This window comes from Zalophus californianus, chromosome 6, assembly GCF_009762305.2.
Source record: "Zalophus californianus isolate mZalCal1 chromosome 6, mZalCal1.pri.v2, whole genome shotgun sequence".
NCBI classification, from domain to species: domain Eukaryota; kingdom Metazoa; phylum Chordata; class Mammalia; order Carnivora; family Otariidae; genus Zalophus; species Zalophus californianus.
Genome location: NC_045600.1, coordinates 102,796,325 through 102,822,017, shown reverse-complemented (window position 1 = coordinate 102,822,017; position 25,693 = coordinate 102,796,325). Strand labels below are relative to the sequence as shown.

The 25,693-nt window shown below is 47.7% G+C and overlaps 1 protein-coding gene across 1 annotated transcript in view; it reads right to left on the bottom strand.

The window, feature by feature from the left end:
• TLN2 (talin 2) overlaps nt 1–25,693 on the bottom strand; it is a 437,998-nt gene that overhangs the window by 362,734 nt on the left and 49,571 nt on the right. Inside the window, exon 2 of the mRNA XM_035728108.1 lies at nt 6,057–6,146. The gene's annotated coding sequence lies outside the window, so the exon portion shown is untranslated. The remainder of the gene's footprint in view (nt 1–6,056; nt 6,147–25,693) is intronic.

Genomic DNA, 25,693 nt, shown 5'->3' with positions numbered 1-25,693 from the left:
GAGTTCTCATCCTTTCCGAGAGAGGGGATTAGTGGAGCCTAGAGACCACCTCGACTTCCCAGAAGCCCCTGGGGAAAAAACCTGGCCCTTTAACAGAAGGATTTCTACAGGTAATTAATTTACAAAACCAATGACCTCCATAACAGACTGAACTTACTTGATATCATCTACTATTGTTTTGTACAATGTTTTGCCACCAGAGTTTTTTTCAGTAATAAAAATAGAGTATGTCCCAAGTTACTAATTGGCAGATCCCAGTGGCCTAGAGCGCTAGCATCCGCTTCATCAGAAAGCTCTCCCCCAACCCCCCAGCAGCCACTCCCACCCCGGAGGGCTCTAGTGCGGCCTCTGATCCCGTAGTGAAATCACCATGGCCTCCTTCCAGATTTCTGAGTCATCCTCACCACTTGCAGGTCCAAGCAGCCGCAGCTGGACTGTGCACTCCAAACAGCAAAGCCCAAACCCGGCCCTGGAAATCCAGTGGCTGCACAGAGGTCACCGGCTCTCCCTCCTCCCACCTCATTACTTTCCCTCACATCTTCTCCACTCAACTGCCCTTTCGTCTCGAGGGAGCCACGCAGGGGGCCCAACGATGTGCTGCCAAATGTAATCCATGGGTGCAGCGATGCGCTCCAGCTACAGAGCCGAGCTCCTCCACTCTCAGAAGGGCGTTTGCGGGCATTTTTTTTTATCGCGGAAATACTTCTATTGAACAAAACATCTGGGGGAGACAGCTACTGTCCTGACAACTATGTGGTCCCCTGAGTCAGGCCGGTGCCAAGCCTTGTGGCCGTTTTCTTAGAGCACAGACTGAGCTTCCACTTCTTCATTCTACTGTCAGCTGCAGCATGTGCACCCCCAATGAGAGCAGTTCCCAGGGAAGGAGGTCAAGGCAGATCCAGGAGCAAAGAATGGTAATTGCTTTTGATGATCTTCACTGCACCTACTCAAAACCGAAGCCCACCAGGTAAGCCACCCAACAGATCCATCTGGAGATCGAGAACTTTACTTTTTAAAGGCAAGAGTATGTATACACCAAGGACTTGCACTAGAAGTGGTTCTGGCCCAAAGAGGTCTGCTCTAAGGGCAGGAATCGGCCAGACAGGGCACCGGCTGCTATACAGAAGGAAAAAGCCTGTTTTAGGGTGGGCAGTTCGGCAAAACTCACCCCACAGGAAATTTTCTCAGCCTTTTCTCATCCTGTCATCATCTACTCCTGTTCAAGAGCAGAACTGCCGCAGATACCTGCTGACTGACAAAGTGGGACCATGACTCTGCCCTGGAGAAATGTGCTTCTGACAAATGTCCATCATCCTGGGTGCCTGGGACACCCCAGAAGGAGACTCCCCAGCATGGCCACAGCAAGCAGGTCAAGGAGTTTCCCCCTGAGCCAGAACACAGGGGGAGGAACTGGACAAGGGAGAGAGGCCAGGGCCACTGTGGGCAGCAAGGAGCAACCTCCAGCCTGACCCACATCTTCCCTCTCAAACACGCTTGAACAGAAGTGGTCACTCCTGAGCATTTATCAACACTTGGCACCAATGGGTATAAACAAAAACAGGTGGGAGGCAGAGAAAAGGAGCCATCGGAGGGGACCAGGCAAACTCAGAGGGCCTCTGTAAGGGGGCCGTGAAGGCTCAACTGTAGAACCAGCAGAGACATCCTGGTAAACCCCATCTGGTTAGAGACTGTTTGAAGTTCATCTTCCAGATCTGGCATGGCCATATTTTGGAAGGCTTTTTGTATTTATTTGGCTTTCAAAATGACAAAAATTTTAAGATCAACATTCTGTGTTAGTGAGGGCCTTCACACTGTTGTTAGGAATATACATGACATCGTCTTTTGAAAGGTCAATTTACAAAAGGTGTCTCTCTTTTGACCTTGAAATCCTACAGCAATGCCCTTATGGTCTTCAAAGATGTATTAAAAAATACTCATTGCAATATTATCAAGTAAATAAGTAAATGGGGAGACAGAGGGCAAGAAGCCCAGCCAGCAACCAGAAAGTGAAAGGTCAAATAATTTTTTTTTTTTTTTTTTTTACAAGAGGGATGCCTGGGTGGCTCAGTTGGTTAAGCATCTGCCTTCAGCTCAGGTCATGATCTCAGGGTCCTGCTGAGCAGGGAGCCTGCTTCTCCCGCTCCCACTCCCCCTGCTTGTGCTCTCTCTCTGGCAAATAAATAAATATTTAAAAAAAAAAATTTTTTTTTTTTTTACAAGAAAAGATGTTAACAATTAACAAAGAAATAGGCAGTTAAATTCAGGATAGATTTTTATTAGCATGGAATAAATGTCTATGATACATTCATTTTTAAAGTGTCACGCACAACAGTACACTGTATTTTGTTAAAAAATGCTTTCTCACAAAGGGGCACAATGAGGACTTTATGTAGTCTTGATACCACCTTGAAAAAGTTTCTTCTTCTCTCAAGAAGCAAAGAGGGTTAACAATATCATCTGGTGTGCTTTGAACCAGTAAGAGCTCTGCCTGCAAGGGGGAAGAAGTAAAAGCTGGCAGATTCCATTAGTCATTCTTTTAATCAGCAATCATTGCCTTTCTTTTTTAATAAAAAGAAACATGCCTTGGAGGGTCCCAAATGAGAACAGGAATTGTGATTGGATGTTACCATGGACCCACAATTTCAGACAAGGTAATAAACTGGTATTAAAATCTGTTTGCGAGAATAGGGGTATGTATGGGCTGCAGGCAAAATCATTCCATGCCCCCCCAAACCCAAGTGCCCTGTAAGCAATGCTGGCTTTAGGGTTCGGACATTTTGAATGGCAGACATTGACAGAATCCTGTCTTGAAACAGAGGCAGGAAGGATGGCAAGTAAATGTATGAGTACTGTTTAACACTCCATTTTAAGGGAGGAAAAGCCCATATCTCTGTACCATAGCATCCTAAAATTTGTCACACTGTGATTAAAAAAAAAAAAAAAAAAAAAGTACAGTCTGGTACAAAGAGGGGGACCAGTCCCAAGTTTGGCATGCAACACAGGCCCAGAAAGTTACAATCCTTGGCAGGGGTCACCAATATGAGGAATATCAATACGAAGGATCAGCAGGTCCCTTTCTAGACATCTTTCCCTTCCTTTTCTTCTTTTAAAATAACAGATTGTAAATTACTATTGTAACTCTGTGAAGTAAAAGGACCTTAAAAATACAAACCTGTTGAAGGAAAGAATGTTTTTTAAGATACTTATCCAACATCTTCCACCCCATTCGCTCTCTCCCATTACCACAAATAATTTCAGACTCCAGAGAGGACATCTTCTGAAGTCCACAAAAGGCAAGGAAACGCCTACCATAGTGTTTACTTGTGAAGGCTGATAATTACGAGAAACCAACGTGACCACTGTTTGCTCAGGGATTCATCAGCAGCGCCTATTAATTCATTGCTCTTCAGATAGGTTACTTTAGATAAGCAAATGAAAGAGGAAATTACTTTGTGGGGTTCATTTAACACATGTTTATGGAGCTCAAGGCTGAGTGCTGGGCCCCGGGATACAAGGATGGATGAAGCATAATCCCTGTCCTCAAGGGGCTCATTTCTACAAAGAAACTGGCCTCAAACAGAAGCGCTCGGCTGGAGGGATGCAAACAGAAACAGGCGGAAAAGGACACTTCAGCCAGCCCTCAAATGAGCAGCCGGGATGTGTACATAGTACTCTAAGAGCATCGTATCTACAACCACTCTCTGTGCCAGGGAAAGTCCTCGCCCTCCTTTTGGTGCTGCGGAAACAAACCCAGAAAATAGAAGGCCAAAACAGAGGCGCCTCATCAAAACCTTAAAACCCATAAAGCACTACAGTTGCATATCTGATCCAGAACAGAGAAAATAACCCTGAGCAGAGAAAGGTTTCTTCGAGATCGTCTTTGATACAGCAATTCTACACAGTGGCCAGGAAATGGTCTCGAGGACACAGTGAATCAGCCTGACCCCTCGCCTTCTGCCTCCAGCCATGAGCTATGGATGACTAAGTTGTAGCACCAGCTCTAGGGACCACCGGGAGCCAACATTCCCCTCAGAGAACTGGCCCTAGGGAAGCTGGCTGAGGCCAACAGAGGTGGGGCAAGAGGTGGGCCTCCTAAATGAATACACAACTCTCTCTCTTTGTCCATTTCTGCCCCACACTGACCAAGTTCCTCCTCTAACTCAAGGGGCTAGAGTGCCTATAGAGGCAACATTTTAAAGTTGACACACAGGGAAAGGCCATATCCACAGGTATCATGAGAGTGGGTAAGATGGAAGAAAACACAAATCATCAGCAACTCCATCTTGCTACCAGCAGTAAAATCCCATTTTTAGTTGGGATTCAGGTGGTAAAGGCCAGAGGGGGAAGAGCTCTGCCTGAAGGCTGGACCCCAAATGCACCTGCTGTGTCACTAGGTGAGTTCCTTCATCCCAGCCTCAGTCTCGCCCTCTGTAAAACGGTGACTGCCTGCCTCATGGGCTGGAGGGAGGGCTAAGACCCAAGACTGTGTGCCAGGCTCTTAGCCTAGTGCCTAGTACATTGTGAGTACTCCCTAAATGGCTGTTGGAACTGCTAACTACTCACGTGGTGTATCTGTTTGGCTTCTCCCGAGAGCAACAGGATTTTTGAAAGGTCTGACTACAGCCATGCTGAGCCTGCCACAATGCCATGAACAACCCCAGGGCCAGCTCATTGCTGGGACTCGAGACACCCCCTTTGGTAGCAGTGACCTGAACCCCTCCTGCCACTCCTCTCAGCCTCTCTCCGCCGGCTCTGAGGTTTTGGTAGGTTGCAGGTTCCCAACATGTCCTCTCTTCTCAACGCCCAACTTGGGAACCATGTTGGCCCAGCTGATACAGCTTGCTCTTGAGAAACCCCCTCCGTATTTCCAGAAATGCTGACTTATACTGCTGAGACCCCACAGGGTTTTAGCTCATGAATCTGAGGAGCACAGTAAGACTGCACTGACAAAACCACAACTTAGGATCGTCATGAGGTACGAGCACATGGACACGGGTGAGGTAACAGGCTCCCACGCTTTTCAGCTGGGCTATTTCAGCATACCCAGCCTCACGCAGCAGAGGAAACAGACCAGCCAGACAAAATTCTGCCACCCACACGCCCACCACCCCCACCCCCAGCAGTTCCCCAAAGGTCACACTCAAAGGCAAGTGTCATGTGCTCCAAGAACCTTAGACCTTCTCCAAACATGATCTAAAGAGTAGCATTGACACCCTTGGAGCTTGTTAGAAATGCAGAATCTCAGGCCCCACCCAGCCACCCCCCCCCCCCAGTCAGGATCTGCTTTTTAACTAGATCCCCAGGTGACACTGCTTTAGAGTATTCAGAACAAAATCATCTACCCAGTTAGGGTTGTGACCATGTAGCTTTTACTTGGTCTTGCTCTTCCTTCATGGAAGTTCCATGACAGCCCAGACTGTGCCTACCTTAGCCACTGACACATAGTAGACACATTCATTCACGCAACGAATATTTGAGTATGAATGGGTGGTTGATCAAATAACTGAAGAGACCAATCCCATTTTAAGTGCAAAGAAAAATGCAGGCAAGGCTGTAAAGGAAAGATCAAGAGATAGAATATGGGGGGGGGGGGAGTTGGAGGAGAGGGTCTTGAAAGGAGTCAGGTAAGGCCTCTCTGAAAGGGAGGGTAACAGGAGAATAAGACATGATGGCTGAGGAGGAACATGTAAGCTAAGACAAGGTCCGGCAGAGGCATAGCGCCTGCCTTTGCCCCCATGAAGTCTGTTCCTGTAGGCTATGGATGTAGCCTAGGTAGATGGACAGTCAGTATTTGGCTGTGGTGGTACAACCAAGAAGCTCCAAGGAGGCAGCTTCAGAAGGCCCCATGACCTTTATGGCTGCTGGGGGCAGAAAGATCAGAAAGGCCATGTGTATGGTCACAGCTGCCATTTCCAAGGCTCCTGGAGCTGGATGTGAGAAAGACAGTCCCTCAGGCAGATCTGGCTGGACGCTAGGACTACTGGCCACAACCCTCCAGCCCTCAAATTCCACACGTCTACAGTTGCATGCCAAGTAGAAACGTGCAGGTTACTCACTGTTTTCAACAAGTTGATCCAGGAGTTTGTGGGCAGCAAGACATCCAAGGGTCCAGGAACCCAGTCCAGATGTTACCCTACAACAGCGCGCTGGCAAAAAGGAGACAAATGACATGTGTTAGGGCAGGTGGCCATGTCAGTAGGGATGCAATATGTGCCCGACACCGAATGACACCAGTGGGGGTCAGATGAGAAAATGGGCAGAGAAAGAAGACTCCCAAGGCAGATGGTCTCTGAGCACTGTGTAGTCCTACAGCAGACAACCCCTCTGTCCTGTCTTGGTAGGGGCACCATCCCACCCCAGCAGCTCTTAGAGCAGCCTCTCTACAGATTCCCCCCAACATGGGGCCCTGGCTGCAAAGTGTCCTTGGAGGTCATTGGATCCATCCTGTCTTTACAGAGGAGAAAAATCAAGACTTCAAGGGGAGCTGCCTTGCCCAAAATTAGCAACAAGTACTGGTAACACCAGGAATGGAATCATAGAATCAAGTCTATAAAGCTTAAATTTACCTGTAAATTACTTTCCTTAATAAACCTCAGTTTCTAAATGTTACTCTTATTCCATCTGGCTCTTAACTGATGAAACAAGACAGAGCAGCCTGCATTTCCAAATCTTAATCCTTCCCCTAAATTCTCCCCCCTCCCCAATCCCCAAAGACTTCAACAGCCTAAGTGAAACTCCTGTTTTTTTTTTTTTTCAAAAACATTTAAAGGAAAAAGAAAATCTTATACGTTTGAGTATGAGAAGTATAAGAACTTTGTAAACAAACAAAAAAACTTAACACCTAAAAAGTCTCAATTTATGAGATATAAGGAACACAGAACCAGAACAAAAGCTCCCTTCCAAGACATCGAGTTTATAGACCAAAGAGACCAGAACACCCCCAGGAAATGCTCAGAGATTCTAAGTAGGGCATTTCAAAAATGGGTGGGCTAAGACTGTTGTCAACGGTCATTTTGTTAAATGATATGGATGCTCAAAATGCTAATTCTCTAGGAAAGAAGTCTGATTACGTTTTTAAGTTGATCTTCATCCAATTATATATTTAAACCATAATCATGGAAATAGCTCTTTCCCTGGGGTTTTAGTTCCAGCTGACCCTGACAAGTCAAGGCATCCCTAGGCACGTCACACCTAACTCTGCTGTCCTCCCAGTACCTCATCCATAAAAAGAACATGAACGGGGTTAAAACTCAGGTGTCCCTCAGCCGAGAACTCTACAATCCCCTCCCATTGCTGAACAACGTTGAAAGTACCTCACAGTAAGTTAGCTCACACAAAGCATCATTACTCCCCTACTTTGAAGAAGTCAATGTCCGTCATTATAAATTTAAATTGGGGCATCTCTTAAGGCAAAGACTAGGAAGTTGGTAATAACAATAGCTGTATTCTGTTTCTAAGGACTGAGCGTCAGCAGTGACACATCTGCCCCCACCCTCACTAAATGGGTATTTGGATGTGTTTCCCCAAAGGCCCATTATTTATAAGGCAGAAGTTAGGGTTTTCTCTTGCATCAAGTGGAACTTAGGCAGTGAGGTCATTTGTTTTGAAACTACAGCAACCATCCCAATCCCTGCCCCCCCATTTTGGCATTCTCGTTAGTTACCCTGGGTCAAGAAAAGGAGATGCAGGTTTCGGAGAGCATGTAAAGCCTGCTGGGCCACCCGCAGCACAGTCAAGAATTCCACCCTGGACAATCCACAGTGTAACTTACTGCTCATTTCCCTTTCAACACTCAGGCACGCTCAGACGTACAAAGTCAACGCAGTCCTAACAGATTTCAACAAGTCTTCCACAGCTCCAGCCTTCATTTAAAAAACAAAAAAAAAACACCACCTACCATGATGGCTATATTATTCCTCACCCTTACGGAGAAGGAGGGTCCACAAATTCCTCTGGAAGTATCACGGGACTCTTTCACCCAAAAGAACATAATGCATACGGCTTCAAAGAGTTCATAAGCCACCTGAAGTTTCTCTCTGTACATCTGGCTAAGGATCCCCACTGAACTAAAACGTTACAAGGAGTCCCCTTTTCTAATTCTCTCCGAACTTTCTATGACCCTTTGTAAATGGGGGTGTGAATGACAACCCCATTTACAAAGTGATACACAAGGGCAGGGACAACTGAGAAAATTGGATTCTGGTAGCATTTCTGGTGGAAAAAGTCAGACCCGCAGCAAGCAACGCTCACAGCGGTTTGAGAGCCCTCTGCTCCTCCAGGCATCCTTTGCAGTTTCTGCAGGAAGCTTCCCAAAGCTATGTTTGTACTTGGTCATTGATTTTTCAAAACCAAGAATGAAATGAACATCAGGGAACAAAAATACACGTTATTTAGGAATGCATACATAGGTACTAACGATAAGAAAGGCAGGATTGGTTAAAAAAAAAAAAAAGTTAAGACACTTGTCACCTCTGCGGTGATAGGGGATCCTGTACTGTATTTGGAACACTGCTTTCTTATCCTGATTGTGGGCTTCACAGACGTTCAATTTACTCTTCAGACTGTGCCTAGCCATTTTATACACTCTTCTATGGATATGTCACAAAGCAATTTTTTTTTCTTTTTTGGGGGGAGTTGGGAGTCAGGTCAATGACAAGGACTTTCAGCCCCCATTTAAGACACATCACTAAGCCTGTGGAACGAGGTCTGTGCTTGTCAAAGGGTGGGGCCCACAAAGGAACAGTGAAAATTCTGGCCCCAGGGGCACTGTCTATAAATACATTTTCATTTTTAAACGTCCACGCCCTGGGACAGTCCTGTGCTCTGGGGCTGAGGCCACGCTGACCTCTGGTATTGCCTGTCACTCTGGGAAAAGCTGGTGTTGGGTTTCTGCAAACCCAGTGGTCTTTCCTCTTCCATGCTCTACAAGCCTATTTCCTGTGGCACATTCTGTTACCATGAACCAGCTCAGTAAGTCTTCCTGATCAGCTGAGAAGAGAGTGAAGGCCCAGGGGCTTCGGCAAGTTTGGAAAACACTTGACCCTTCCCCCTCCTCACCTGGATACAAAGGCCAGGGTTCCTTACATATTCTCATCCAGGAGCCTCATCAATACTCGACCTTCCTGAGGCAGCTGGGTGGCTCAGGCGGTTAATCGACTACCTTCGGCTCAGGTCACGATCCCAGAGTCCTGGGATCGAGCCCCGTATCGGGCTCCTTGCTCAGTGGAGAGCCTGCTTCTCCCTCTCGTTCTGCCTGCCACTCCCCCTGCTTGTGCTCTCGCTCTGTGTGTCAAATAAATAAAATCTTAGGAGGAAAAAAAAAAAAAAGATTGAACATACCCAAATTTAAAAAAATAAAATAAAAATAAAAATAGGTGAAACAAGCAGGGTCTCAATTCCTAGCCCTTTGCACACACTTACCAATATCATCTTGGCCAAATAAGGAGAGCATGCAATTCAGAAACGAGCCCTGTTTTGTAACAGACAAAGCGGTCACTTTTATTTTTTGGTTATAATTGCCAAACATTGGCACCCGGACATTCAACAACATTTTCACTCGTTTGGGACCGCTTGGACTGATACCCTGGGTAGACACACCGTAGCATGAGCCTAATAAAGGAAGCACTGCAGTCCCTCACCTCCTCTTAATCTCCTCACTCAAACCTGGTTTAAAAAAGCAAAGCAAAAGCCTAAGTAAAAAACAGAACCCACTCTTTAATAGGTCACTGTCTTTAGAAGTTAACATTCCACTGGATCCTGCCATCTCTGGAACCCAAGACAGGCCTGGCTTTCCTGTGTGTGCACACATGGATCCCAGTTTGAGCGTGGGTAGATGTGTGTGAGCAGGCATGCAAGTGTACATACATAACAGGTCGAACATTCTTCTTGACGGATTCAAAGCAATAGCTTCCAGGGAAACCATCCCTAAGAATTCAGGAAAAGTAAAGGCCTGCCAATTCCAGGAGGACAAAGGGTTTCAGCAACTAACAAGGGAACACAATGATTGCATGGCCCTTTCCCACTGAGACTCTTAAGTGGGATCCTTCTCAAATTCAGAGTGCTCACTTACAGGCACGGTCACTGTTCCCACCCACTGTGACCCAGAGGGGAGAATAGCCCAACCGGGAAACAAATTCCAGAGGTAGCTTTTTTATGTTTAACCCAGACAATCTGCAGATGAGACTCTTCAGCCAAGGAGGAGGCTGACACTCACAGTGAGGAGCAAGACCCTGGTGTTAGTCACTCCATCTAACGGCTAGTTCCTTTCCATCAAGGCCTGGGCCAGGACTGAAAGTAGACCCTCCAACGACAGCCCTGCATTTCTGGGGCATGGGACTGTGCTCAAGTGTAATTCCTAGTGACTTCCACATGCCTTGGAGAACACAGGCAGGAAAAGGCCACCCCTCCAGGCCTCAGGGTGCCTCTCCCCACGTGCCCTGGGTAATGCGATGGCACACAGTTCTGAAGGGGTGCGTGAGAGGCACAAATGTAGCTCTGTTCCTGTAGCCCTCACGTTTGCCCCTTTTATTACACACCCAGATGACAGGCATGTCTGAGTACTAGGAGAAGGTGGTAGTTCCTTTTAAGGTCAAAAAGTTTTAAAGATTCTTCCCTGCAAATGTGCAAGCACGCGCGCGCGCGCACACACACACACACACACACACACACAAACTAATAGTTGTACTTCTGGTATCCTTGGAGATAGGAGATTAAGATAAAAATGCTCTAAAATAAATTTTTAATTAACCCCACTCTCTCCTACATACATTTTTAAAATAGCAAAGTAATTCCAGGACAGTTTTATTCCATATGCAATACTTGACACAGAAGAATTAAGGATCCCGTGACTAACTCCCACACACAATAGCCTGTGTTCTGCCCCAAACTAGGGCTGGGGGATAAAAATGACCCCAAAAAAGCCCCGAAATACTGGCCATACTTCAAGGCTAAGCTGTTGGAAGGCAACTTTAGGTCCCATGTGAAGGTAGGAAATATTTAAGTAAGCCACCACCTGCATCATCTCAAACAGCTGGTGGCCTTCTCCAGCGCCCCATTCCAACCAGCGCTCCCTCATACACTCTCCTGTTAATTCCCTGTGCAGGTTTTGGGAAATCCCCACCAGCGCACTTCTCATTACTGGTCTAGAATCCTAATCCTTTCTTCTCTCCTGTCTCAGCTTGGAGCATCTACAGAGCAAGGACTGCCCTTTCCTGGGGGCATCCCTTGCACCTTACACAGGGCACCCAGTAGGCTCAGAGCCAGGGAACAGTGAAAAGAGGCAGTAAGGATTTTTTTTTTTTTTAAGATTTTATTTATTTATTTGACAGAGAGAGACACAGCGAGAGAGGGAACACAAGCAGGGGGAGTGGGAGAGGGAGAAGCAGGCTTCCCGCCGAGCAGGGAGCCCGATGTGGGGCTCGATCCCAGGACCCCGGGATCATGACCTGAGCCGAAGGCAGACGCTTAACGACTGAGCCACTCAGGCGCCCTGGCAGTAAGGATTCTTTACAGAGAACTTCACAGACAACTAACATGAGTTAAGAATTTGGGGAGGAAGAAGAGTATGACTGGACCTCTTCCGAGTACAGCCTGAGTCCGTGATTCCACATTCAGGTTTGAAAACTTACAACTGAAATAAAGATACAAGGAAAAAATAAAAATCAACAGTCTTCCCAAAGGCGCAGGCTACGTGAGCAGCCTGGCTTCCCCATCAATCAGTCTGACAGCAGCAGAAAGACCCAAATTTAGACTCAAAGGTGTTCATTTTCTTCTTTCCTGTGCCTTTCTATCCTGCCTGGAGCACTGCCTTCTCTACCTCCTTTCTCCCTTCTCTCCTGGGTATGTTCTCCACCACAGTCAGATTTCTTACCTTGGGATGGGAAGCCCTGCACAATTAGACCCCTACGTGATTTCCCCCGACTCAGCCCCTTCCCATAGACACACACACAGACATGCCTCCATGAACCACAAATCAGGCTCCAGAGTGTTCCGGGGAGAATCCCACCACTTCCTGCCTTCCACTCACCCACCTCGGGGTCTGTGCTCAAGTCACACTCCTTCCAGGGAAGCCCAACCAGCATCACCGGATATAAATCTACCTTCCCCCCAAATCCAGCTCACATTCCTTCCCAGCCTCTAAGACAACCCCTCTGATGCTCCCAATCAAAATGAGTCTTTCCTTCCCCTACATGCTGTAGACTTTTGTCTCACTATGGGAGGCCTCAAACCTTTCACCTCCCTGAGAGTTCCTGCCAGGTCAGGAAGCCACCACCTTTACCTTTGTGCCCTACAGAGCATCCAACTTAAACCTTGGCCAACAGTGAGGACTCAGTTACCTATGAAGTGACCATGCCTTAGTGTTTCAAGGGTTCTCGTGGGTGGCTCTCAGGGTGCCCATTTTAGAATCAAACTGCACACACTGACAGCCTGAACAAGAGGACAGGTTTCGGGTTTTTTTGGGAGGGGGGTTATTAAGAGTTTTTTTACACACACACAAACACACACACACACACACAGAGCACTAACACAAGTATTCAATCACATCAGTCCACCCTGTTCAGGCCCTATTTCCCCAAGGGCTGAACACCCCACTTCCTCTGCAAAGCTGATGTTCCTCTGGGACCTACTCGGAAAGTATGTGACTTTGGAATGCACAGGCACACTTTTCTTTATGAAGGACACAGCTTCTGGGGAAGTAGCATTGTTAAAGCAACTATATTTATACATTCATTCTATAGCCACGGATTTCTTGAGACAGATCAACCTCCACACTTTTTCTTTTGATTCACTGGGTGTGTCCTGTGGGTCTAGAATTTACACCATTCCCTTGATCCTAAAATGCATTTGCTTATGAACAGATAGAAAAGGCAATGTTGTTAATGCTCATCCCAGATGAGAAGTCTGCATACATGCTCCAAGGAAAATAAGGAAGTAGTATAGGACCCCAGTCAAGAAGCCTCTGGAATCTTTTTCCAAACACAAATGTTTCTCATTTGGTCCAGGCTCTGTTTCAATTACACGCCAAGAAAAGACAAAGAAAAACCCCTGCCTGCATGAAGACATTATAAATTATCTTTGTGACATCACATAGTAAAGCTGCCTCACACAAGGTAATGTTGACAAATGGTTACAGGAGCAGTTTCACTCAGCAACTGCTTTATTCATAGGTGTTCTTCATTCCTAGGTGTCTGCCAGACACCCGCCTTATTGCTCTCCAGAAACCAGATAGTGTGGGGATATGGGGTCCCGTCTGAAGCTTTTGATTTTAATTTCTAAAGAATGGTCACGAACATCAACATCAAAAAACAATTCCTTTGTAACACTGAATAACTTCAGAAACAAAAATTGACGGGATGGAGTGTCTTACTCTTCTAACTCTCCCCAGCTACGTAATTTCGCCCGTCGGTCGTTTTAACTTTCAACATTGACTCCAAGGCCAACTTCATTATTGCCATTTCAAATAAATTTATAATAGCATGCTATCTCTTCTGGCACATTTTGTAGATTAGGTCAACTCTCAGGTAATGTGCTGAAATCCTTAGCGTCCCACAACAGTACTAGGCCCATCCCCTTTTCAGTGTTGTTTACAGGCCAATGCAAGCCAAAAGTTTCCCCATTTAAGCCAAAAGGAAAGAAGGTAAACTTTGAAGTACGTGAATTCTTAAAGGCTAGACAACCTTTATTATCATGATCCCTTTTCCCCTAAGGTCCTCTCTGTTGTTGAGCACGTGAACTTACCTTAGATTTCTACACCAAAGATTTTTTTTATTCCCACAAGAAATTTTACATGTAGAAGTAATTTTGGAGATCCCTGGGCCCATGACTTGGCAAACTCTGCCAGAATTTTCCAACAAAATGGGGGGGGAGGGGGTTGTGCAGGGAAGCACCTGGCATGGAGAAGAAGTTCACAGCAAGCATTAAATTGCCTTCATTTATTGAGTTCAATGTTCTAGCTTAAATTCAGATCATGCAAGTTTTGCACTTATTCAATACGTACATGCTCGCTTTCATTCAAAAGTAACCTTGCGTCTTCCAAATTTCCTGAGCAAAATCAGGGCTCCAGTGAGAGTCTTAGGTTTACCCTGTGGTCTCATGTACCTTGCTTCACCACGCAGCACTTCACCCCCATCCAGGAAGCAGGAATCTTGACTGTGCCCTTCCTTCTAAGGCTAAGGAACCTACCGCCCAAATGTTGGTGACTTGACCAGAAGAGCGTAAGGCAGGCCTAGGTACAGTACCCAGGTCTCTGGGCTCTCTCTTCGCAGCCACTGATTCACAGCAACTACTGAATGCATCAAGTCATGGTCTACTTCAATTTCTGCACCCACACCTGCTCTGTATTTAGAGAAGTTTAAGTTGTTAAGCGTTCTCTTCCAAGCTTACACCAAGGTTTACAAAATGGGAGACCAATCCATCACCATTTTCAGATTGCCAAAATCTCCTCCGCCTTCAGAGCATTTTGACTTCTTCCCTACTCACTACACACACATTGTCCCCATGCACAACCATTAGCTAAAATCAAAAGTACAAGCTGCTTAGTGGAGACAAGTCCTCTGTGTCCAAAATCTAAGAAGAAAACCGCAATCAAATCTGCTCAAGGGTAAACAGGCATCCCAAACACAATGCAATTCGGTTCAGAACTGTGTTTATCACTTTCTTGTAAATGGCCATTGAGCCAGTTTTATCTACTGTAAGAGCTCTAGTAAACACTATTTTAGCTGTGTAGTTCACATATCAAAGCAAAAAAAGGATAGGGTTCAAGCTATCTAAGAGTTGTGTTTATGAATTCCCAGGGTCATCATCTACAACTCAAACACGGGTGGTCAACCGGGAAGAATTCGCCCCCAACGGGGGATATTTGGCAATGTCTGGAGACATTTTTGGCTGTCACAACCGAAAGTGGGGTGGTAACGTAGGCTACTGGCATCTAGTGGGTAGAGGCCATGGATGGTGCAAAACATCCTATGACACACAAGGCAGCCTCCACAACAGAATCATCCAACCAATGGCATGGAGGCCAATGGCATGGAGGCTCAGAACCCTTATTAAAATACAGGAAGCAGGAAGAACACTCAGGCAAAGTCCTAAGTCCTAATTCTTCCCCTGGTGGGCTGCTTGGTCTGGGCATAGCACCTGAATTCCTAGATCTCTGGTTCATTGTCATTCAACAATGACAATGTTGGCCCATTTCAGAGATTTTGCAACCTCTAAACTGGATTCAACCATTACTTCTCAGAGCCTTCCAGTATGGCAATTCAAGCCTGGAGCTACTTATTGTCTCTTACTCTAACAGGGGCATTTGATCAGGGGCACATCCCCACCAGTCTTCTCTCAGCCCTATCACATTTCCTTTGGGAGGAGCAGCAAGGCTGAAGACAACTTGTTTTTCTGTATCACCACCCATCAAAGAAGTCCCTGCTGACCTCCCAGTTCACAGAAATGAAAAGCAGAGAGTTCCTAGACCTGAGGAGCTCCTTCCAACTCTAAAATGATTCTTTGCAGTCAACAAACTAAGGACCAATATGGCAACTTCATTTCAAATTCTAAATTCTGTTTTGCAAAAATGCGCAAGCAACAAAGCGAGACAGCTTTACAATAAAAGTAGAAGGAAATGGCATGGCTACAACTGCGCTCAATGATGTATATGGCTTTTCCGTTTTCATAATGCTTGGCAACCATCAATCAGCCTGCCGCCCCAGCTTAGGGGATGGACTCAGTATCAGGCCATTGTTTTATGGATAGAAAAAAAATATGCTACCACCTTGCCATTCTCAAAACCTTGTCTCCTGGCTCTAGCTGAATGCATGCCTCCCATGAAAGAGACCAGATTAATTGGGAGGCTGAGCCTCTCCATATAGTACCTAATGGCCTCTAGGACCAAAGAACACAGAGGTTGTTTTCCAAGTAAAATTCTCACTTTCAGAAAGAGGAATTTAACTTGTCTGATACGAGAAGATTAACATCTTTAACTACCTCTGTAGGTTCATCATTGGGCATGTGTTCCTCAGGCAGTCCAGGACAGGGAACCAGCCACCCAGCCATGCTGCACAGGAATCCTACTGTCCCATCATGCACAAGTCCAAGGGTTCTCCGGATCCCAGGCTGGGACAGAGTAGTGGGCTAACCAGAGAAGTGGGGAAGACATCCAGAAGAGGAACCAAGAGGGAAGCTGAACTTCTAAGGCTAAAAGGCACATAGCCCAGGAGCTGAAGTGTTTTAACACATTTCATTCACTTCAAACAACAACAAAAACCACTCACCATGAATTTCCTAGTACATCCGTCATCCATAAACCAAATGAGAGAGGTAATCCAAAGACTGTGGAGGGGGAGGGGGAGACCAGTGAAAACACCACAGATGGCAACAGAGGGTTAATGTCCCAGAGCAAGGCTTCCTCTCAGCAAGCACAAATCCGAAATCATAATAAAAATGCTGAAGGACTTAGTCACAAGCCCTCCCCTCAGCCATCAGAAGGAATGGCAAAAATGCTGAGTGAGTGCTCAGAGCCAGAACGATTCCATTTTCCTTCTAACTGTGCAAAGAATTTGCATTTAAAATGAGCATTTCATCAGACCTTCCAAGAATGCTTGATATTTGGCTGCTACCAGGAATAAAAGTGATCCTCCACAACTCCAAGTTTCTAATTATTTACTCTCAGCCCAAGTATCTGGGTTCCCTAGTGGACTGAGGAACACTTGCTGCTAAACACATCTTCCAAGTCAGATAGGCTTAAGATACAGTCCAATCACATGGACAAAATTAAGGATACAAAGGTAACTTCCCGATGACTAAACTCTCCACGACACTAACTTTACTTTCTATACAGTTTCACATTTACAAGGAAAGTAGTATCAGGAAATGAAGGTTTGTTCTAAGAACTCAAAAGACAACTCTTAGGAACATTCAACACTTCTTGTTCAGCAACCAAGGGTTGCACGTAACCAGGAGCATGGGGTCCTGGAGCTCGAGTGAAGCATGGAGCCCAATGGCAGGACAAGCCCGGATGGGCGCCCCCAGCCAGGAAGGCCACTGCCCCTACTCACAGGATCAGTCCATGACTAGCACTGCTTCTCTGCATCCACATCCGAAAAACAGAACTGTCATTTGTTTTCAAGGAAGGAGGGAGGAAGAGAAGAGAGGATTCAGGGGGCAACACCAGTGAGCGCCTCATCATCCCTCAGCCACCGGAGGTGGGGTCAGAGAGAGGGGAAGTCAGTGGGTGGCTTTAGCCTTGTTCCCTAAGAGGGACAGTTTTCAAGAGTTTAAATACAGCAGAGCCTTTTATCTTTTTTACTCACGATTAACACTGGAGGGTGGCAAGAGGATACAAAAACATCAGTGGAAGTTCAGAAAAGGGTTACCAGAGCCATGGGGTTGGGGGTGAGGCAGGAGGCCCCCCCCATTCTGAAGGGGAGTAAATCCTCCCCAGCAGCCACAGGGCCCGTGGCTACCGCCAAGAGCCCAACTGTACAACAAAAAGGCAATTCTTGGGATTCTCCAGTTGTTTTAGTGTCTCCTTCCACATCCTCCTCCTGACTACAGGGGTGGTTGCTCTGTGGTCAGGATAGCTTTTCACCAGAGCTGGATTTCCTAACAAGGGCATTTCAATAAAAGATGAGACACAAAGCAATGCAATAGGGAAAGAGAAATCCGAGGATGCAGTCCAGCCTGCAGCCTCCATGTGGTTCCATTCCCACCAAAGCCTTGCACCAAGCTGGCTTTGTGTTCTCCAGTCCTAGAAGGGAGGCCTGGACCAACTGGCAAAGCCACACCCCCCAGCTCAGGGCCATTTCCTCCTGTTCCTCTCTCCTTCTTCAGCCTACAGCACTACCCCACCCTCCTCCTAAGCACAGCAGCCCCTCTGACTGCGCAGACTTCCCTGCATCCCTGAGGTGGAATACCTTTCCAGTATCCATGCCTGCAAACCCCCAGGCTAGGAATCTCCACCCTCAGGGTCCAGGAAGGGAAATAATGGGCTCAACACCAGGAAGCCAACGACAGTGGCAGATTCTAAAACAGACCTCCCTAACACATGGGGCCACCAGCCAACTCCATGGCTTACCTTAACTGGCCCGCCGAGAGGCCTCTCAGGGGACTGAAGACAAGGGAGGATCAGCTGTGGACAACACAGAGCCTGAGAGCAGTACCTGCAACCTGGCCCTCTCCTTCAGTGAAACTATACTCTGCAGGGCTCCTTCCGTGATTTGTTTACAAAACTCATCAACCCTCCTTCCTGACTCCTACAAAGCAAGGCATCCTGGACCATTACTTCATGTGCTCAGATAGGGTCTAGCCAACACTTGTACTTTCCCTCTTCTGTGCTGACCAGGCCACTCCTGGCAGCAATCTCCATCAGAGCTTCTAACTACCTCTAATAAATGTCCCTCTGTTGTAAATCAATTTCAAAGATAGTCAAGGCTCAAGGAATAGTGGAAATGTAGAGTTACCGATTTAAAAAATACTTCACCTTTTTTGAATAACACACATTCATATTTTGGTATCCTATTATTTTTCTGCCCTATAAGGTAGAAAGAGCAATTAAATTGTCTTGGCACTGCTTGCCAAATGTAGCTGTGCCAGGTGACCAATGTGAGTTAGCAGATTCTTTGAATGGTGGTTTAACCACCATGGCCTCCCGTCACATCCCCTGTCACCAGGGAGAGAGGGCAGGAATGAAGAATACAGTAAGAAAGAAGAAATGCCCCCAGGCTGAGCAGAACTGGATGCCTGAGGGGACCACTCAACCCTGCATCAACCCCACATTTTTTTAAGGTTTGAGACAGAGAGAGTGAACATGTGCATGGAGGTGGGGGAAGGGATGGCAGAGGAAGAGGGAGAGAGAGAATCTCAAGCAGACTCCCCACTGAGCACAGAGCCCAACATGGGGCTCGATCCCAGGACTCTGAGATTACGATCAGAGCCAAAATCAAGAGCTGGATGCTTAACTGACTGAGCCACCCAGGCACCCCCTCAACCCCACGTTTCTTATTTGTACACAACCCTTCCCCCACATAGAGGTTTCAGACACATTCCATAGAAGGTGCAGAAAAGCCAGGACCAACCAGATACGTCTCTTTTGTCCCTTCTTACTACACCCAACTCAGAAGGAGAAATGACAAGCATAGAAGGACTCCCAGTCCTTCTGGGAGTGGAAGACTGCAAACTTACCATTTTTAATACCCATCTCAAGGAATGAGGGGAGAGGCAGGCGGATGACCCTGCCTGATCCTCAGCATGCAGAGAAACTGGAGAAAGGCCTGGACACAAAAGCAAGCTTTGTCCCCACTCGCCATCCCTACACAAGCCCTTGCTCGGAGGACGATGCCAGAACGACCACAGCAGGGCTACTCTGGGAGCCGGCAGCCAATAAAGACTCCATTGTTGCCTCCTCTGAATCTCTCCAAATCCCAAGAAGGGGAAGCCAAGGCCCAACAACTGTTGGTGAGGAAGAGTGAATCAGACCCGACTGTTCCGTCGCCATCATTTAAGGAAAGGATCCCACCCCCACACCCCAGCTTTCTGGCAGACCTGCTTCCAAGCTATGGCTGTTTATAACAGGACAGGTAGCTCAAGTTATTACAAGCCACACAAAAGAAAACCACCCCAGACAATTTGTCCTGGGTGCTTCAGGCAGGAGATGACAAATGAGAAGCCCACCTAGAGCCAAGCAGCAAAGGAGGCAAAATAGGGCTTGGCCACCCTTCCCTGGGCTCCTCCACCTGGCCGCTGGTCCCCACAAACATTCACACAAGCACTTGCCCAGTCACACTGCCACACACCTCCCCTTTGTCAAGGGCCTCAGCTTGTCAGGGCTTTGTAACGGGGGGAGAGGATGGTAGAAAGCACCAACACACCCCAGGCGGCCTCCTGACCCTCCACATTCTGGTACACCTTGTCCGCAGCAGGAGCTCTCCCCACACAGAGCCACACTCTTGGGGAGGCAGCTCATTTGAAGAGGCTCTTCTGCCAGCAAGGCCTAACCCCCGAGGTAGACGGGGCCTAGCGCCTCTGCAGTCACCCGCCTCTGCCTTAAAAGAATAGGCAGCTCAAAAATCTCCAGGAAACCCCAAGGATATCACCCTTCCCTACACTACAGTGCACAGGCAAGCTCAACAGCATTACCAGGTTGTACAACAGTTTGTAAGGCACGATGTCCTACTGGTTAAATCCTCTCCCAGTCCAAATCCCCATCCCACAGCTTTGTGGCCTAATGCTAGAACGTCAAGAAGCCCTGTCCGCACTCTTTCCTGCAGTGGAGCAGCAAGAAAGGGCAGAGCTAGGGAGAACCTGGGCGGCGGGGGGGGGGGGGGGCACAAACACAGAGGGCAGCAAGCCCTAGGAACATAAAGGGCCACAAATGTCCGTACTTCCAGTCTCCCAGAGCAATCAGAGCCTCTGAAAGCACACTGACTATGTGATAAGCCCTCGTTCCCATCCCCATCCACTGGGAATCTAAAATTAGCCGGGAAAAGCATGTATTCAGCCCTGTGTCTCCTCCGCTGCACCTGGTAAGTGTCACTACCTCTTCTGGCAGTAACTTGTCTTGGGGAGCGCTATAAATACCACCCAAGCCTACCCAATGTGAATTATGAATACCAGGAATAGTTTCAGGGTTTCCAGGCACTGGCTGTGTGACGGGTGTCAAATTCAAAGTCGCCTATGCAAGATGCCGACCCAGAGAACACTCAAATCCCTGGGGCCCAGCCCCGCATTGTAAGGCGTGGGGAGGACCCACTCAAGAGCACATCTGCCTCCTCCTGTGTGGCTGAGGCTGCTCTCATTGCAGCTCTGGAAATCCAGTAGACGCTCGTGGCCTCTCGCTAGCAAGTCTGACACCCTAGAATGTCGTCAATTTCAAGTTACCGAAAAGGACAGTAGGCTGTCAGCCTTCCTGGATATCTAGAGCTCATTCAGAGCTTTCAAGGGAGGAAGCTCTTGCAAACAGGAGGCTGGAGGGAAAGCAGATACCGACTGGATGATCCCCGGGAGTTCTTGGTCTCCCTTGGAGCTTGCATCCAGAGGGCGTTTAATTAGATGTTTGTGGAATCATCTTCAGTTCTTTGCATTTCAGAGGCTCACAACTGCAGAAACCTAACCCCCAGGGGCTGGGCTGGCAACATGGGTATGGCTAAGGGAGCTTGCTGAAGAGCAAGCTTGGCAGAGAGCCAACAAGGACTCCCGTGGGCCTGGGTGTGGAATAAAGCTCTCGGCGCAGGGGCCAGGGGAGGGAGGGAAGTGGGCTTGGAGGACTGAAGCCTGGGGAATGTAGATACATGCAGGAGACAGGAGGCAAGGCCAAGAAGGAAGGGTCCCAGGAGAAGGCAGGTCACGGGAATAAGGTGTTCTAGAGGCAAAAAGGAGGGGGTATTACGAGAAAAGGAGGATGAACAGCAAAACGTGAAGGGCTGTGAGATCTGGCCACCGAAGGGCTGTTGGAGCCTTCCAGGCAGGTGTTCTGGTGCCGTGCTAACTGTAGAGGTTGAAGAGTAGGGCAAGAGGTAAGAGATTCATCTTTTTTGAAGTGACCAACCAACATCCAACTGGGCACTCGTCAAGCTGTAAAAGTGAAATAAAAGATGAAGCCTACTTCATCAGTTTACAGCCCCCGTCTTTTAACAAGCTGTGCCCTCCCACCTTCTGGTCCTTGTTTCTTCAGTCCCTCCTACCCAGAATGCCCTCCTCGGCTTTCTGACATCGGACACCACTCCAGGCTCAGCTGAAGCCGCACTTCCATGAACCCCTCTGAGCTCCCCGCAGGCCCCCCTCATTCCCCCTGCCTGCTGGGTAGTCTTCCCTGACCTGCCAAGTGCAGGGATTTGGTCTCCCCATCTCATCACAGATTCCCTGCAGGTAGACTCAAAGTCCTCAATGCTTCCCTATTTCCCTCAGCAGGTGCCACATCCCTTTGCCCACGACAGACCCTCCAAGAAGAGCAGCACATACGACTGTTTTCTTTATAACCAGTTATTTGTCTCTCTTCTTTGCTCAAATTCTTTGTGCTTAGTAACAGACCTAACTGCCCACAAATTACCCCCAATGTCAATGTTTCCCCAGCATGTTTGATGCCGTCAGCCCCTCAGGAAGAGCAGAGGCAGGAAATCAATCTGTCTAGAGGAATGGGGGGGTAGGGAGAGGGAGAAAACAAGATGCTAGCCTCTATTTCTTCTCCCCCGCTCCCCCCCCCACCCCCATCCCACATGGTCAGAGGAAGGCAGGGCCTTGGGAAGAATGCTCTACAAGCCATCTCCTCAGACCTTTACCGCAAGGAGTTCAGTCCTTACTAGGCTACCCTGGGCCACTCTTCCTCGAAAGTGCTAAATAAAGGAAACCAGCCTTCCAGCATCTGAGCCAAACTAAGGAGCTGGACCTCAGTGCTCAGAACGCCACATCTGCTCCTGCCCCAGCCCTGGCCTCCCAGTGTCAAGCTCAAGTGCTACAGAGTTAAGGCAGAAGGAGACATTCTGTGGAGGTGGTAGTACAGACCCAGGACCCAACTTCTGAAGTTTTCACTCTGAGGCTCCTGCCTGACGCCCCACCCCTAACAACCAGACCTGAGGATGATCCCATACCCCCATGAAGGTGTCCCCCGGCTGGGTCCCCAAGTCCTCAGTGGGGTACCTGGCCAGAGAATGAGCAGCCCTAAAGACAGCAGGCCCCCACGTGCCCATCAGCACAGCCAATCAGCTTCCTCCAGTAAGCCTAGAAGCTAGCAGCACGGTACATTAAAATGTCAGGGTGTCCCCAGTGTTGAACTGGTGCCCCAGAGGCAGCAGTTGAAGGCCACTTTTGGCCTCCCAGAGGCTTCCCTTCTTCCTTCTATTTCTGCCTCTCTCTTACACAAACATTTGCTTGAGGACCGCTCTATAAACTGACCTCAGTGGAAAGGAAACGTCCAGAGTACAATCAGGGTTGAGTCATTAAATATCACGTAGTCCCTTGGGGAAGAAAGAGGCCAAAATGAGCCACAAACTACTAGGGCTTCAAAACCCCAAAATAAATCATGTATGTCTTTACTGTGACTAGAGTAACGGGTACACCCGTGTCCTTGGAGCCTCAGGGGACCTCTTTGGCAGCCAACCCCCTCTGCTCTCCCCCATGTCGCCAGGGACCAGGGAGCCCATCTGCAGGTGGGCCTGGCCTCTGGAGAAGAGAGCCAAGCACTGATTTTCTCCACCTACCCACCAGCAGCTACAGGAAGGGCTCACACTGTTTGCAAACCCTGAAAACTATTATTTTCTCTCCTCCAAAACACTGAGGAAAAAAAGCCAGCCAGCCCCAGGAACCCAAATCCAAGGGGGAGGGCAAATGAAAACAGCTACACAAAGAACAGAGAAGGAATGATTCAGTGTCAGCCTGACTTACTCAAGGCAAACACTCATCATCAGTTGCATTTTTGTTGAATTCACACTTGGAAGGCTGATCCAATGTACCACCACAAGAATAAATCTGAGGACCATTCACTATTGAACAGGAAGGGACAAGAGGAAACAAAGCACCAAGTTTCGATTTTTCACACTACATAAAACCACCCCTCCACAGCTGGCTCCATCAGTCAACAAGAGAAACCACGGCCAGGGCAGACGCACAGCTTGGCTCTGCGGAACCCCTCAAATACTCCCCCTGGATCCATGCTAGCAGGTATCCTGAAACTGCACAGGAATATGTGCCCTAAGATTAGGGCTCCTACTTTTGGTACCTGCCATGAGCAGATCGTAGTTTGACCAGCAGGTAAATACTGCCTCCCTTGGAGCTTGCATCCAGAGGGCGTTTAATTAGATGTTTGTGGAATCATCTTCAGTTCTTTGCATTTCAGAGGCTCACAACTGCAGAAACCTATCTGCAGATATAACCAATGGATGTCTATGCAGTTACTTTAAAATACAACTTCTGGGATCCAAATTTTTTAACGTTCTACCACGAGCCAAATTGCCTTTCGCTCTCAACCTGCCATCAAATCCACCCATCTTCGGAGATCTTTGTAGCCAACTCTACAGCCTTTCACTCATGAGCCACTTTATTTTGTGTTCATTGGGTTGCCCAGATTTTGGCCAATAAAAATACAAGATACCTCGTTAATTTTCAATTGCAGAGAAGCCGCAAGTAATTCCTAAGTATGCCCCCGCCCCGCAATATAGGGGACATATTTATACTATTTTTTTTTTTTTTTTTTTGCTGTTTATCTGAGATTTGAATTCAACTGGGAAGCCTGTACTTTGTCTTGCAACCTCAGTTCAACATTCTAGAGAAAACACTGAAGCCTGAGAACAGCTGGCAGCAAATTTTGGGAGCCCCCAGCTGTTGGCTCATTCCACACAGAGGATTAGCCGAGGCAGAACACTGGCCTTGCCACTCTGGACAAGGACAGGCAGAGGGAGGGGGAGGACTGCCTCCACAGGAGAGAAAAGCCCCTTCTCCTCGACTTTATTCAGAGGGCTTCCTTAAAAGACCAAGAAAAATGTCAACTTCAAAACACAAGCCGGGCACAAAAGGACAAATATTTTATAATTCCTCTTAATGAGGTGCAGAATACACAAATTCATAGCAACAGAAAGGAGAATGGTGGTTGCCAGGGGCCGAGGGGCGGGGGAACAAGGAGTTAGCATGTACTGGGTATGGAGTTTCAGTTTGGGATGATGAAAAAGTTCTGGTGACGGAGAGCAGTGATGGGTGCCCAACCATGGGAATGCACTTCATGGCTCAAGTGCCAAATTTTATGTTATGTATATTTTACCTTTTTTTTCCCCAACCAGCCAATTTTCTTCCCATTTGCAGTTTAGCTAGGTTTTTCCCTCTCATAGATCTAATTCATCTCTAACTTCATGGAACAGGTATCTGCTGCTAAGAATCTTAACTGTTTCTAAGGAAAGCAGATCAGCAAGACACAGATGAAAAGACAGACCAGGAAGGAGCACACTTGCTGCTCAGAGGCCAGTTCTTGTGCCTACCTGGCCCTACCCACCCAGGCCTCTGAGTGTCCAGCAGAAGCACCCCTCATTCCATACTTCTCCTTCTCCCTTTGTATGTTCTAAGGACCCATCACCATCTTAGGCCCAGGCTTCAACATTGCCTAGAAACCTTCCAGGAACAGAGCCCAAAAGAGTGGAAAGCACTCATCTCCACAGGCATCAGGGAGGTCTTCTGGGGCTGGTCAAAGCTAAGGCTCACAGCCCCCCCACACCATCTTTGACATTGGAACAAAAAAGCAACCAGGCCTTAGGACCCAGAACTGACCCTCAAACAAATAAAGCACATGGATGATGGCATGGATGATGGACAATGCAAAGAGAAGAAAGTTCAAGGTCTCGGACACCAAGATTGAGTTCTTCCCCACTCACTCCTATAGTGACACTGCATGTGTGCACACACCCACCTACCCACACACACACACACAACCCCCCTGACTCTAGAGGACCCAGACTAAGGGTCCCATCAAATAGCTATCTGACCTCAAGTTGCTGGTCACCTGCCTTGGTTTGGGGCAGCGGGGAGGGACTGACCCAAAACAAGATTCGAGAACTTCATATATTGTTCTGGAAGGTACAAGTAGAAACAAAAACACAGGCAGTGTCAAGGGCTAGTAAGTATCGTGGAAGCCCATGGACCTTCGCAAGGGCCCCAGGACTGGTTGGAGGCCGCAGCAAAGGTTCCCTGGCTCAGCACTGGTCAATTCCCGGACTGGCTATCAGCACTGTGT